Consider the following 9,489-nt stretch of genomic DNA (forward strand, 5'->3'; position numbering starts at 1 on the left):
CTGTAATCAAAACACAGTGTAGAAAATCCTAAAAAAACTGAGTATTTATTACTAGTGTTTATTCATATGTAATGGGGGAGCTGTTTGCTACAATGTATATTTGGATGTCAGAAGACAACTTTCCATAACCCATTATATCCTGCCACGATGGGCTCTAGGAATTGAAGTCAGGTCATTGGGCTTGCATGTCAAGCAATTTTACCTGATGAGCCCAAGAAAATACCTTTTAAATTAGAATATCAAAGGTACCCATTTTAGTAGATAAATATTTCACTCAGATAGAGTAGAGGAAATGGAAAGGGTGAAATCTTTAGATAAATAGTTTAAGAAACAATCAATTCACAGAACTGAAGAATTATTGCCTAGATTAAAAGAGACACTTTAATGCTTCACAAAATTTATGAAAGTAGATATACACTGAAGGCACACCATGTTGAAATTTAAAACTCTGGAGTCCAAGAGAAGATAATGTCTAATGATAGTAGTTGAGTAGAAAGACAAGTTGAGTAAGATCCACAGAGATGACAATAATTGTACAATGATGAAAACCACTGCTTGACAAAACACACTAAACTCTCCCTTACCTGCTGTAAAAGAATACCAAGCATTTAAAAGCTTCTCTTGTCTTCACTGTGCCATCTTCATCCAGTCCATTGTTACCTTTCTCACAGTGTGTAATAGTCTATAAAGGGAATCTCCATCTTTAATGTGGTAATTCATCCACCAGACAGCACCCACAACCAACTTAGTAAAGTATAAATTAGAACAATTTCCTCCCTCCTTAATCTCCTAAGAGATCTAATATTGCATATAGAGTTAAATGGAAATTCTTTTCAATAGCCTTCTGGATTCTTCATAATGTGGTCTATGATTGATGATCTTTAGACTTCATTATCTGTCTCTTTCTCATTTTAACCACACTAATCTTTATAGTTTATGTGTTTGCTCAACACAGTTAGATGAACAGCTTATCTAAAGTAGCCATTGACCATACATTTCTCTAGAACATTTTATTCCTGTAAGGTATTAGCAGATAGAATTATGTATTCGAATCCAATTTCTTGTACATATATTGCCTCTCTTCTGCCAACTGGCATGCAAATACTGTTAGGACAAAAAGTGAATTTATCTTTCCTAATTATCATTGTGTTTCAATATCTAGAAGAGAGATTTACATGTCATGTTGCTTAAACATATTGAATTAATTTTCTAATGGTGCCTTATTGTTCTATTGCTGTGAAGAGACACTATGACCGTGGCAACTCTTGTAAAGGAAAGCATTTAATTGGGGGTTGCTCACATTTTCAGAGGTGGAGTCCATTATGAGCATGGTGGGAAATATGGAGGCAAATAGGCAGACATGCTGCTGGAGAAGAAGCTGAGAAAGTTCTAGATCTGGACCTGAAGGCAGCAGGAAGAGAAAGACTCTGGACCTGGCTTGAGCATTTGAAATCCTAATGCCAACCCCAGGGACACACTTCCTACAACAAGTCCACACCTACTCCAACAAGACAGACCTCCAAATTGCTCTCAAGTACTGCCACTCCCTAATAACCAAACATTTAAATATTTGAGCCTATGGGGGCAATTCTTTTTTTCTCCATTTTTTATTTAAATTAGAAGCAAGCTTGTTTTACATGTCAATCCCAGTTCCCTCTCCCTCCCCTCCTCCCCTGCCCCCCCCCCCGCAACTAACACCCTACTTATCCCATACCCTTTCTGCTCCCCAGGGAGGGTGAGGCCTTCCATAGGGGGTCTTCAGAGTCTGTCATTTCCTTTGGGTTAGGGCCTAGGCCCTCCTGGTTGCCATTCTTATTCAAAGAACCAAAATGGGCTATCTGCTAAAAATTCATAGCTGTTAAATAACATAGTAAATAAATAAAGTTATGGGATACACATGGAGACATGTTAGCCTCATATTGTGACATTCAAATGGTAGCTCCTCAATTTGTTAATAGACTCTAAGTTGCTCAAAATGCTAATTATTATTGACTTTCGATGGGTCATCCCTGAATGGGGCAGCTATATCAACTTCTTTGATCCTTCATGATTTAAAGGACAGGGCAGAAAAGAAGAAAGAGTGTAAGATCTGGAGGACAGGGAGAGTGCTACGATTTTTTTTCTGGACATGACATATACATTGTATTCCTATGGTTGCTGGCATAAGACCTCTAGAAGAGATGGTGTGCATTTTTCACCACAGTTACTGGAGAGGTCATGAGGCCCTATCCTTAGAATCTAGTTGTAGTTAATGTTTTCAGGATGGTGCCATTTTCTTCGGTGGTGTACCCCTAGTAAGTTCCCCACATTCCAGTAACTAACTCCTGGTCCATTTCTTGCAAGTAGCCTTTGATTAAACTCAGTGGACTCTAAAAATACATAATGAAACAAAAGTCATGAAAACTGTCACCTTCACTTCTGACCACTGGGCAGCTCTACTATGTTGCCTAGACAAGGGGCAGGGCCCCTTTCCTGAGTGTTGCAGTTGGTAAGGGGGCAGGTCAGATTCCTCATCTGTTGCAGGCAGTAAGGAGTGAGGGGTAAGGGGGACATTTCTCACCCTCCCATACTGCTATATGGCAACTGAGTATTGGGGACAGGTCTTCCACACTTACAACTTTGGGGCTGGCTCAAACACACCTCTGCCAACAAGGTTGGTTTTATTGTGTTATTCAGGTGATGTCCAGTGCCTGCTCTCCCAAGTGGGGGACATGGATAGCTCTCCAACTCTTGTGACTGCAGGACCAATTCTCATACCTCCCTCAGACATTGATAGGTGGTGGGGGTAAGGGGAACAGCAACTTTCCACCACCCATGCCATCACAGGGTAGATGGGTGATGGGGATAGCTCTCCCTTGCTTACAACTTCAGGGATGCCTCACCCATACCTGTGCTGAAAGGGTTGCCACATTGTGCTGCCCTGGCAAGGTGTAGGGCCTGCTCCCCTGAGTGTTGCAGCTAATAGACAGCTCTCCTGCTATTATGACCACAAAGCTAGCTCTCCAACATGCCTCAGTGTTGACAGATCTGGAGGCCAGTGAGGGAGCAGAGGGCAACTCTTCTCCACTCATGCCACCTCAAGGCAGATGAGTAATGGGGACAGCTCTCCCTTGTTCACTAGTTCAGGGCTGGCTCATCCACACCTCCACCAACAAGTTTGGCTCTATTGTGCTGCCTTGGAGAGGTGCAGGGCCTGCTCTCCCGAGTATTGCAGGTGGTGGGGGTCAGGGACAGCTCTCACACTCTTATGACCACAGGGCCAGCTTTCCCACCTGCCCTAGATGTTGGGGTGGGGAAGACAATTCTTCCCTGCTCATGCTGCCACAAGACAGACAGCTCTCTATGCTTATAATCTCAGGGCTGGCTCATTCACACCTGAACTAACAGGGATGGCTTTATTGCCCTTCCCTGGTGAGGTACAGGGCCTGCTCACCTGAGTATTGCAGCTGGTGGGGGTCAGGGACAGCTCTCCCACTCTTATGACCACAGGGTCAACTCTACCACCTGCCCCAGGTGTTGATGGGTGGGAGTAGGGCAAGTCTCCCATGCCCATGCCGCCTCAAGATAGACGACAGATGAGTAACGGGGGCAGCTGTCCCTTGCTCACTACTTTGGGGCTGGCTTACCCACTCTTCTGCCAACATGATTGGGTTTATTGTGCTTCCCAGGCAAGGTGCAGGGTCTGCTCTCCTGCTCTTGTGATCTCAAGGCCAGCTTCGCATCTGCCTCAGGCATTGATGGACGGGGGTGACGACAGGTTTTAAGGATTTAGCATGGTAATCTGAGGGACACAATTCAGTTTACAGCTATAAGGAGGAAGGCAGTAAGAGGCCAGAATCATAGTCCCTTGTAAATGGATCTATCCGGAGAGCTCTTGCATTTCTTTCTTCATCTCCCCACCTTTCCAAATTAATATGGGATTAATAAAGATGGTCATGCTCTAATATGGGCATCTAGGGAGATGACTCAGTGTGTAAAACCCTTGCCTTCCAAACTGGAGGACCTAAGTTCAAATCACTAGCACCCACATAAATTTTGGGTAAATGTGGCATCCCATTTGTAATCCTAGCATTGGGAAGGCAGAGAAAGGAGATCCACAGTGCAAGCTGGCTGGTATACTAGTCAGATTGGTGATTTCTGGGTTCACGTAAGGGACTCTGCCTCAATATATAAGGTGGCAAGAGGTTGACAATGGTATTTGATGTCAGTCCCGGGCCTCCCCATGAACATACACATCCCTATATACGTGACATTCTAAGTTCATCTTAAGGGATCAAGTTCTGCATTCAATGAAGAAATTCAGCTGGTGATTTGTGCTTAATAGTCAAGAAATCAAACATCTGTATTAAGGCATTAATATGCTCAAAGTCACTTTGAAAATAACATTTCCAGCCATATTAGAGTCACAAAACTGTTGTTCACTAGCAGAGACTTTTTCCTTGGAAGATAGTTTTTGCCCAACTAGATGCAGGTTTTCGGGTGGTTCCGAGGGAATTCAATCAAGAGTTCAGACCCTCTGCAATTCTGTGTCACAGTGACTGTCACACTGCACTCCATAGTTCAGTTCTCTTTCTGGACATCCTATGTGGGGAGCTAAAAATCAACAAGACCTATGTTCTCCACAAACCTTCAAATCTCATCAGGAACAAGTACACCACCTACTTGTTCCCTTGACACTTCAGGTGGCAAAATTTCATCCTTTCCCAAGCCTATTAGAAGCTTGCAAGTACCTTGCTACCCTGCCAGCTGTCTTTAAGGACAGCATGCTCACTAAGACCCACACAGCAATAAATACTACTTAACATTGACAAATAAGTCCACATAACAATAGAAAATATCAAGAACTCTACTGAGAATAAAGGGTTGACTGAAAAAGAGCCCGGTGATCTCTCAATTATAGAGTGGGAACCATTTTTTCCTTATTTTTATTTGAATTAGAAACAACATTGTTTTACATGTCAATCCCAGGTCCCTCTCCCTCCCCTCCTCCCCTATCCCCCCAAATAACACTCTACCTATACCATACCCTTTCTGCTCCCCAGGGAGGGTGAGGCCTTCCATAGGGGGCTTCAGGGTCTGTCATATCCTTTGGGATAGGGCCTAGGCCCACCCCGGTGTGTCTCGGCTCAGGGAGTATCCCTCTATGTGGAATGGGCTCCCAAAGTCCACACCTATGCTAGGGATAAGTACTGAACTACTACAGGAGGTCCCCTAGATTTCCGAGGTTTCTTCACTGAAACCCATGTTCCTGGGGTCTGGATCAGTCCCATGCTGGTATCCCAGCTATCAGTCTGGAGACCAAGAGCTCCCGAGTGGGAAACATTTTTATGGCAAAACCTTCCAGCTTCTGGTTCTTCCATTGCTTGGCTTTGCTTTTCCCTGTTGGCTTCTGCTCAGCTGATGCTCTGAAACACAGTCAGGGCTGAAGAGTTGTCTGTGGACATGCTCTTGCTTTCTCCAACAGATTCATGGCTGCCACATAGTTGCTTCTGATTATGGTGTTCGTCCCTTGAACGAACTTGCTTGATGTCTTTGAAATCTCACTTTCTGCCATCCCTTTCATGGACACAATAATTGGCCGTTGGGAAGGATCGCTGAAAGCCTGATGGAGTGGAGCTTAGGCAACAACTGCAGCATGCTGACTAGTAAAGCGGGAAGCCATCTGCCATGCTTTTCTGTAACCCCGAGAGCTAAGTGCTTCAACTTGGCTTCCCAAACATGTCCTTTCACTAGAGACGCCCCCGCCCCCTCCACCAGGCTGCCCTGAAATGCTGCCAATAAAAACTTGATGAAACTGATGATTATGGAGTGCCCCGAGAATGAATGACAATGTGGCTGCTTCTCAAGGATGTAGAGATATGAGGCTTTCTATAGGGCACAGATGAGACTGGATGAGGCAGAGTAGCTGGTGCTTATCTGGCAGCCCTTGCCTTTTCTTCCTTCTTGTTATTTCTTTCTTTTAATGTTATGGATGCTTAGGAGAGAGAAGGAATCTTAGGCCTTTTGTACCAACCAGGGGGAGGGATTTAGAGAAGCAACAAGCCCTATGGGATACTTTTCTCACACCATTCCCCCTTTCCCAGTACTGGAGGAGGGCTTCAACCTAATTCCATCTTCCACTTAATGGTATAATGAATAAATACATAACTTGGTGCTTCCTCCCAAACTGGATTGACTTCTGTTTCATTGTTATGCTCATAACTATTTCTAGTGTTTTCCACAAACTTACAAGGAAGCTTTTAAAGCAGTTTAAACCTTTTTAATACTGTTTCCAATTCCCCTTCAGAACAGAAACCTAGGGGCATGACTACATCCAGGTGACGGCCTTCTGCAAACACACTCATCTATAATAACCCCTCTACCCCCACACCCAATGTAAGTGAACCGATTAAAGCAAAATGTATTATATTTTTTAGCCACAAACTCTCTAAGCTGGAAATTGGCAAACTTCATGAATTATACATCAAAAACACATACACAAAAGCCACTGTGTTAGTTGAAAAGAAATTATACTGTTTCTACGAGCCACCTTCCAGTCATATACAGTCACACTTCTGCCACATCATACATAAATGTACCCAATTAGAAATCATAGAATTTTCAAATGTCAGAGTGAAATAGGAGTAGAGAGATAATTTAGTCTAACTCCTTCATTTTACAAAGGATAAAACTAATACCCAGAGAGCGGACTTTGTAAAGGTCACTCAGGTAGCTGAGAATAGGAGTGTACTAAAATGGTGAGCATGTTTGTGATGTCCTGTGTCAGAACAAACAAGCCCACATTCACCCAAGAACATAAATGTGTATAGATCAATCCTCTAAATGAGGAAACACCAATCTTTTCAAAGCAAAAAATGACCCCATTCATCATTTCTGAATGTCCCTGTTCTTGCCGCACTGCTTTGCTGCTTGTCAATTCCCAGGACACTTCCCTTCCCCTGCCTCTGAACAGCCCTCACGAATGAGCAATTCCTAAGTGCATTTGCTATGACGTATGCAAAGGCAGCCACTCATGGAAAAGGTCAGTGTCAGTGTCCTTTGTTTCCAAATATGTCTCCTTAAAAAAATCAAACATTGCAATACTGAATCCAAATTGCCTAAAGACTTACAGATCTCCTCTCGCAAAGTCCAAGGCTCCTAAAGAAATGGCAAATCCAATGAAACTCGTGATGTGATTTACCAAACTGAAAAAGCTACACAAAAGGGGCATGAAGAGACACAATTTTTCTAGTAGCCTAGGGAATTGTGTTGACAGGTCTGCAAGTGCAGCCATGACTTTTGAATCGTCAGTCTTTCTACACAGCCATTTCTCTAGTGCCTCAGAAAGTCATGAAGATTGGAAACACACTTGTCAGACATTTGAAATAGGGAGTCAGAGTTCAGAAGAGCTCAGGACAAAAAAGGGAAGTCCTGAAAAGGAAAGCTTTTCTGTAGTGTGTGTGTGTGTGTGTGTGTGTGTGTGTGTGTGTGTGTGTGTGTGTGTGTACACTCGCACTTTCGTGCATTTCTTTGTGTGAGTGGGTATGTGGACATGTAGTTGTGCACGTGTACAGAGGCCCATGTGTGTGAAGACCAGACAATCCCAGGTGTCACTCCCTAGATACTGTACGCCTTTTTAAATGTTTTATTATTATTTTTTAAAATAGGGTCACAATCTGGCCTGTAACTCTACACATAAACTAGACTGGCTGACCATAGTCACCCTTGGGGATCCAACATAGGTCCTATTATTGTAAGTGAGTACTTAACCAACTAAGATATGCCCCGGCCCTGTATTTTAATTTTGCATTTCCTCATTTTTGTCCTTATTTCTTTGTTCTTTTGAGGCAGGCTATTCCTATGCAGCCCAGGTAGCCCTGGAACTCTTCATACTCTCATTTTAGCCTCCTGAGGGCTGGGATTATAGGCATGGATTACCACCCATGACTGTGATTTGCATTTCTGACATTAGTTATTGCCTGGCACCTAGTCTTTTCCAGTTTGAATTTCAGAAATCATGAATTATATGGACTATACAAAGACCCTCATATAATTCCCAGCCATTATTGCTGATTTTGCTTTCCACTACTCTGTCCTGTACTATGCCCTGGTGGTTAACTCTAAGTTCTTGTCCCATCTTGTACTTGAGGCCTCAAACTTCCTGTTTCTCTCTTTATGACTAGTATTTTAAATGTCAGTTTTCTCTTTTAGTACTTCAACATTCAGTACCATTTTCCCCTTAAACAGCTTCTGTATAATTCTGTGTAATTCCCTGGTTACTTAGTGATTATTGAGTAACAATTGTTTTTCAGCATTATTATAGGTTTTTGTAATGTAGAAAAAGTGAAGCTGTCTCTGCCCTCAGACTTTATGGGGGGGTGGGTAGAGAAGACAGTTGGTCGCAGTAAATATGCTACATTGGGGATCCAATCTAATTTAATTTAATTTTGAGAGTTCATAGAAAACCTAATTAGAGAAGTAGCATTTCAATTGAGATCAGAAATCAGACCCCGAGTGAGTCAGAGGATGGGGTGATTTCTTTCCAGACAGAGAATGCATTTATATGTAAGAATCCAAAGCAGGAAGAAAGTTGATTCTTTGACTACATCTGAACGAAGGGGATAAGAGCACAGTATAGAGATGAGAAATATGAAAGACATTATAGGCTACATTAACAATTTTGGATCTTAACTGTTTGAAGGGAAAAATTACATGCAGGGGCATGGTGAAGATTTGGAATAGGGTAGTAGAGACTGATGTATTTGAGCTATATTAGAAATGAGAATCCATTAGCTTAACTAATCAACTCCTAAGAGAAAAAGAAGGTATCAAAATGACAAAGTTGATAGTTTATAATTTAATGAGATGAAAAACACTACAGTTGTTTTAAGGTAGATGATGAGATTTACTTTAATTTTTGTTACATTTATTTGTGTGTGTGTGTGTGTGTGTGTGTGTGTGTGTGTGTGTGTGTGTGTGTGTGCGTGCATGACTGCATGCGTGTGTTATATATGTGCATGTGCTATGAGGCATGTGTGGATGTCAGAACACAACTTGCAGGAGTTGGTTATCTTCTTCGACCTAATAGGTTTAGGGATGAATCTCAGGTCATTAGGCTTGGTGGCATGCACCCTTACCCTTTATGCCATCTTGCTGAGTCACGTTTGGTTGTGAAAAATCTGTTTGGTGAGCTTATTAGATAACACAAATGTGGATAACAGGTAATAATGAGAGTGTTTTATTTTATAGTGCAGAATAAAGTTCTAAGCTAGACACAAGAAATTGAGAACCATCAACATAAACATGGTAAAGGAAGTCCTGAGGATAGGTAATTATATTTAAAGAGAGAGTTGAGCTAGCGAGGAAAACTGTCATGTCTCCATAAACATTTAAATATTTATAACGGTGCTATGAAAAGGAATTGCAAAAGAATGGTCATCTAATTAGAAGGAAACACAGATTCATGAGAGTTTTCCAAAGGTAAGGAAGGAAAGTAGATTGAGAAGGGTG

The sequence above is a fragment of the Cricetulus griseus genome, chromosome X (assembly GCF_003668045.3).
Source record: "Cricetulus griseus strain 17A/GY chromosome X, alternate assembly CriGri-PICRH-1.0, whole genome shotgun sequence".
In the NCBI taxonomy this organism is placed as follows: Eukaryota; Metazoa; Chordata; class Mammalia; order Rodentia; family Cricetidae; genus Cricetulus; species Cricetulus griseus.